The following is a 6,970-nucleotide window of genomic DNA, read 5'->3' on the forward strand; positions in this document are numbered from 1 at the left end:
CGTTTTATTATCCTCGCCACTACTTTCTCTTATCTGCGAAACCCTAGATTTCCGCGTGGCAGGACCACGATATTTACGATTATTCTACTCAAGCCACAGAATTGCAGGATAGCAGAGTGAAGACCAGGGGTAATGTGCGCGCTACCGAGAGCAATCCCACAACATCGGCGCGAACTAAGGGGAACCAGTGCGAGTTGCCGCCATCTCTGTATATGCGGGCACATTCGGCCAGATTTATGCCTACGCGACCAGCATGAGCTCCAAATGGGTCCGAGAGAAAGAGCTGCGGAGAAGCAATACGGTTCTTCTGCGGGAAAGACGCATATACGGCTGCGAAATAGCCCCGAAGATCCGCAATGAAGGCAGACTTATGTGTAACGGAAGACTCTTGCGACCATCGTTCTTGATCCGCTGACTTTATCTCACCTACGTAAGGAACATATGCGCCAGCCGACGACACTTAAGTGCGGCGCCATGTAGGAAACAACAGTTAGAACTTGCTATGCAGTCAGACGACGACTCGGTGGTGCAAGAGGGACTCATTCGTGTACGGAGCGTGCGGCAGATCGGAAACTGCGAAGATAGCGAAGCCATCTCAGTAAGAAAAGTCCACACAAAGCGTCTGACAGCAGAGTGACGACTGCACGTACTTAAAGTGCAGAATAAGGCAAAGTTTGGCCCTGTTGGAGACGGTGTTGCCCTGTAATGTACACAGCCCGAATGGCGTCAGTTGTTGCTCCAGACGGGTTTCTTTATACATTTTCTACGCATGTTTTAAAGGTATCGTGCAGTCTGTTAACAAGGAGCGCTAAGACAGCTAAGAGTCGCAGAAAGCGATATTATGAGCACGTATACTTCACGGTTGAGGTGACATGGAGGGTCGGGGCTTAGGGAAAATTACAGAGGATAAACTTTATGAAGAGACAAAACTGCGGTCAGGTTTCATTCCCACCGTCAACATCCATTAGTACCACAAACACATCTTTACAAAATAATCACTGGTTCTTCCATTTGTTTTCATTCGTTGTATACCACTGGCGCAAGTCGTTTTGCTTGCAAAGGTTGCTTGCTATACCTTGCTCGCTCCCATTCTCTTCACGAAAATCACTCCGCGGGAACAGTATCGATCTCTCCAAAACAGCTCTACTGTGCAGGAGAGGGCGCAACCTAATCTTTCTCGACGCTTGAAGCTCTATTCGAGTCTCTTGAAGCGGCACAGAGTTCCCTCCGCGTGTGGGAGTTCAGAAAAAGGCAATGACATCTATAAGCCCCCGCCTCCCCCGGAATTTAACCAAAATCCATGCATTTCGTGAAACTATGAGTGAGTGAGCGAGCGAGTGCGGGAGTAAGTGAGTGAGTGGGGGCGGGTAGGCGGGTGAGTGTGTGATGAGCGAGCGAGCGAGTGAGTGAGTGAGTGAGTGAGTGAGTGAGTGAGTGAGTGAGTGAGTGAGTGAGTGAGTGAGTGAGTGAGTGAGTGAGAGGGAGTGAGCGGGTGAGTTAGGGGGTGGGTGGGTGCAAGAGAGGGATTGAGTGGGTTAGTAGATAGGGCGAGTAGGCTGGTGAGCGAGGGATTGGGTGGGGGCGAGCAAGTTAGCGGATGAGTGAGGGATGTTTTGGTGCGAGATAGTGAGTCAGTGGGTGAATTATAAGGAATTACAGGGTGATAAGCGAGTAGGGGAGTGTACGAGTGAACGAGTGAATGATTAGGATAATGTGTGAGTGAGCGAATGAGTAGGTGAGTGAATGCGTAAGTGAGAGAGCGAGTGACGCGGTCAACCGTCATTTCGGGAGGGAGGGAGGGAGGGAGGGAGGGAGGGAGTTAATGAGTGTCACTGGTGAGTGAAGGCGAGGTAGCGAATAAATACGAGGCTAAGCCTTCGAGCTATTTGTAATTTCGTATTTCCGTATAAGCTATCATAACCGTTTAAGCAGAAATCGAGCCATCAGTCAGCACAGGGACAACGGCACATTGAGGCTCCTCCCCTGTACTCAAGATCCCACGGTATTGGAACCACGAATGTCACTTTGCTGAAACTCTCATGGATTTAGTGCCTGCTCCGGCGCCCAGAGAGAGGCGACAGCATTTGACGGAATTAGATATCCAAAAAATGTGGCTGTAGCCGTTATTCAATTATCTTAAGTGTAATAAAATGCCTCTTCGAAGACAGATAAGCGGAGTTTTCAGTTTCGCGGCAAATCTACAGAACTATTGTAGTCTTTCCAACAAGAACAGCTAACCTCAGCTGCTACTAAACAATGCATCTCGCTATCGTTTTTTTTTTTAAACATCGCATTAGCTTTAACTTATGGGACGCCGGCAGCAGTAGCATTTTTTTTTTCAATTTATGGGGATTTTAATATTACTTGCATCCTGTGAAAGAGAAAGCATTGAATACTTCTGCAGCAATTCACCAGAATCAATTTTTATTATACCACAGCCTGCTGTAATCCAAATTATTCCACAATTTTAATTATACTGCTGTATAGTTACATGTAATCCAATCCTACTCCACCTCAATTCACTGGAATTCATCATGTACCAACTTATTCCTGCGTAATCCACAGTTTACCCACCCCGCTCCCCATTTATACCTAGAGACCCTTCGAATCTCGCGCCGCTTGGTGATCGATCTTGGGGCGAGTGACGTCACAGTTCTGCTTCACAAAATGGTGGCAGGGCACGAACGCCCGTGCATGACTTATTCAGGCAAATTCACTTCATTATAACCAGGTTGCGTCACTTTCCGCTCTTCTGGAGCAACCTACTCAGCTTTGGTTTCCTTGGGGGCGTTCTATTATTCCGTCGCATGATTCCTTAAAGGTCCGGAAGTGCTGGAGCCTATCACACTTGTTCGCGTGCACAAGAAAGTTTCTAGTCAGTTATGCCCACACAGCACGCAAAGTTATTGCGATATATACCACACTATGTCATCGAATCGCCTTCGACACATACTAGAACAAAGAAAATGCACGGGAATGGGTAGCCCGCTATGGGGCACCGACCCACCTGTCGTGCTCGTTGTTGTGTTCCTGACTGGACATACGTATCGATCAGTGTATAGAAAAGAAGCTTTCGGTATGTCAAGTTCAATACGCCTCCATCGGTGCGTAGGCAGTCCCGCTGAATCAATGTTCCAAGAAGGGTGCAAGTCACGCATAACGTATTCTATAGTGGGTGGAACAGCGCGAAAAGACGAAACGCAGGAAGAGACGCACAACAGATTGTATTCTATTGTACTCCTTAGAAAGGCGTGCCAACGGCACTAGAAGCACGTCCAAGCCCCGTGAGTGGGAGCATTACGCCATAGCATTGCTTAAGGTTCTCAGTGTTACTGAGATTCTGAAACGTAACAGATTCGATTGGGGGTGAGGGAAGACGGCTTGCTTGCGTAGTCTCTGCCGTGTCATTCAGTTCTCTCGCAAACACATGCATAAAAAAGCTCTTTCCCGCGTTTGTCGTTTTCCTGGGTTCAAAAGAACCCGCTCATTCACATTGATTAATAATAATAATAATTGGTTCACAGGAAGGGAAAGGTGCAGTATCTGTCACACTTGCGCTGTGGACACCTGAACCGCGCCGTAAGGAGAGAAAAGTGGCAGTGAAAGTGGAAAGAGAGAAAAGGGAGTCGGTGGTGGAGGGCTACGTAGTAATTGCAACCAACCTGGGGATCCTTAGCGTGCGCTGACATCGCACAGCACACTGACGCCACTTCGTTTCGCCTCCATCGAAACGCAGCCGCCGCGGTCGGGATCGAACCCGGGAACTCCGGCACAGTAGTCGGGCGTCTTACCATTGATTCTATCCAAGTTTCCCCACCATGTGATAGAAGCACCGTGGCTTCACGTAAGTCTCGAGCTGGGATAAAAATATGCATGGAATAGTCGCGGCACATTGGGCCTTGCATTTACTATTTTCTTCTTCTTTGAGGGCTACTTAAAACACGCGCACTCAGATCTGGCATATTTTCATTGTTCTTGTAATGCAAGGGTTAAAGGTATTCCTGCCTGTCCTGTCTCTGTTTTGCCTATACGACTACACTTTGAACTCTGCGAGAAATCTGAATCTAAATAAAGTACAGCACCACGGGTGATCTCAAGGTGAAGCAATTGGCGCAACGCTAGGACGCTCATAGAGAGCAATAAAAATAAACAAATGGTGGTCATAATAATCTATCCACGCTCAGATTTTAAAATGAATACTCAAGCTATTATCAGAAGAACAACACGGACACTTGATAGTCTTCTAGGACATTCGACCGGGCACTACTGAGGCGATAATGTTTGCAGTGGTAGCACACAATCATGCACTGTGATAGGGTTGGAGAACCCGCACATATAGGCTGGCGCATATACTCGTAATATGAACACCCATCCACAAATGGACACATTTCGGCTGCTGGCGACAATTACATCGACGGTATAATGCCCCGCACTTTTAATTTGTGATAGTTGCAGCGGTGCTAATACAAGGTTTTATTTCACAGCACCATCAACCCTTCAAATTGAGCTTCACCTGCAACACCAGGCTTAGCTGACCTTCTTCGGGAGCAAACCGAGCAAGGCATTTCCGAACAGGGTTTGGGGCATAGGAGGGGGTAGGAAAACGTCTCAACAGCAGCGGGATAGCAGAAGAGGCAGCGTATAACATACTCATTGCACGAGCAATAGTTAGTGTACACCACTTCTGGCCTGATCCCTTACGCCACAGCTGCCAGGAACACTTTGCCGATCTTGAACGGCACTTTCTCTCCCGAACCTCTGATTACCTCTCCGATTTCCTCTCCTGAATGTTAGTTGACTATGAGAAGCGGAATAGCGAACAATTCTTCATTGTCACGTCTTAGTTTTCACGCTGTTCCGACACCGGAACAAGTGCTGTGTACTTGCAGCAAAGCTATCGTAATTTAAACCTGTGTCTTAACATTGCCATATAGCGGGAAACGTCGGCCCTTCGAGATCTTCTGAAGGATTTCCGTTCATCTTGGTATTAGGAGTGGGTGTAATAAAAGTGCACGCCATCTTATCGACACGTCACGTCATTCTTACATATACAGGGTGTTTCATCTAAGATTTTACCTATTTTTTATAAATAGGAAAATTAAGTTGTATTGTCGATTCTTCTTTTAGCTGCTGTATTAAGAGTAGAGAAATATCAAGAGCACTAAAGCGTACTAATTACCTTAATAATTACCTAAGATTAACTAATTAACTTTTTCTTTATACCAGCTAGAAGCTACTTTTAAATTGCAACAGTGAGCTACCGGTGCGAGAATTCCAAATGATATTTTAAACGACAAGAAACGTGTATTTCTTAAGGACTGCAGCACTGGCAATTCTGGCCACTTTCGACGCACGAAAACGAAACCTAGCAGACGAATAGCGGAATTGTACGCGCCCACGAGTGACGCAGTCGTGACGTCGCCGGGCGGATCAAGCCGTCTGAAGGCGGCTGCTGCCGCTCGTGAAATACTCGTCTGGCGCTGCGTTACCACATCCAGTGGTGCGATATCTGTGCATGTACTGCTTTTCGTTTTATTTCACCCTCTGGGAGCCAAAGCTTGTAGTCAAGAGGGAGGGCTGATTTGCCCATACCGTCAGCGCTACGCCCGCACCATGACAAGCTTCGTTCGCAATGCGTTGGTGATGTCTCAAGATCCTACCAGACCATGACGCAGCTCCAGGTGCGTATTTCGCGGGGCTGCAGCGGCCGCCTCCAGACGGCTGGTTTCTCTCGATGACGTCACGGCTGCGTCACTCATGGGCGTGCATAAGTGCGCGCCTCGGCTGCTAGGTTTCGTTTTCGTGCGTCGAAAGCGGCCAGAACTGCCAGCGCTGCAGTCCTTAAGAAATGCGCGTTTTTTGTCGTTTAAAATACTATTCGGCATTCTCACACCGGTAGCTCACTGTTCCAATTTGAAAGCAGCTCCTAGCTGGTATAAATAAAAAATTAATGAGCTAATCGTAGTTAATTATTAAGCTAATTAGTAAGCTTTAGTGCTCCTGATATTTCTCTACTCTTAATACAACAGCTAAAAGAAGAATGGACAATAAAACTTAATTTTCCTATTTTTAAAAAATAGGTAAAATCTTAGATGAAACACCCTGTATATCTGCTGTAGAGCTTGGAGGCAGTTTTATCGGCGAGAAAAAGAGTGAGAGGGGTAGGTGCGAACAACAGAAAGTTGTGAAGGAGCTAAGGAGAAATTGTTGTGAAAAAAAGAAATTGCATTATCCTTGCATTTTCTAACTAAAAACACGAGAAATTATTTGAGCGAATGTAACTCCTTTCCCAGTTTCGCTTTTCAAACGCTTGCCTAACTAAAGTCGGCCCATAAACCTTCCGGTGGTACTGCACGACATGTTCAAAAGTTTCAAACTGTTCTAACTTTTCCTAATTAAATTATCGGCCCTACATAGGTTTATTGCTGCGACAGATAAACGTTCACTCCTTACGCATTATTCTCTATAATTGACGGCACAGTCTTCACACCAGGGTATTATTCTGTTTTTTTTCCTCGCTCTGAGCCTCACTTTTAAGGAAGCGCTAATTACTTCGCTTTTATTTTCGTTTATTTAATTCCCCCCTTCGCTCCGCCCATTTCGCAATGCGGTTCCCGCGAACTGGCGCAGCTAGCCACTGTTGTGCTTCCTAGAAAAGACTCAGGGCCACGGAGGTCTGCTTTCAATCTCACCGAGGCGGCCCTCATCCAACAGCAACAAACTGCCAGCGCCAAGCATCGGGAAGCCTTCACTTCCCCTTCTGCTTGACGTGACCCAGTTTCCGCTAAAAAACTGATATTCTCATCTCCGCACGGCCTTCTTTAGTTCTCGATTAAACATCCGAACTATCGTGCCTATAATATACGCATCAAGAGCGAGCGTTCAAAGCTACGCCCGCTACGCATTTTCGCATGTTGCGCGCCTGGCCCCCGATCAAGAGCTTGCGTAAGTGGTTCCGTATAAAGAATAC

Source organism: Amblyomma maculatum, chromosome 10 (genome assembly GCF_055883805.1).
Source record: "Amblyomma maculatum isolate TAMU_Amacu chromosome 10, ASM5588380v1, whole genome shotgun sequence".
Taxonomy (NCBI): domain Eukaryota; kingdom Metazoa; phylum Arthropoda; class Arachnida; order Ixodida; family Ixodidae; genus Amblyomma; species Amblyomma maculatum.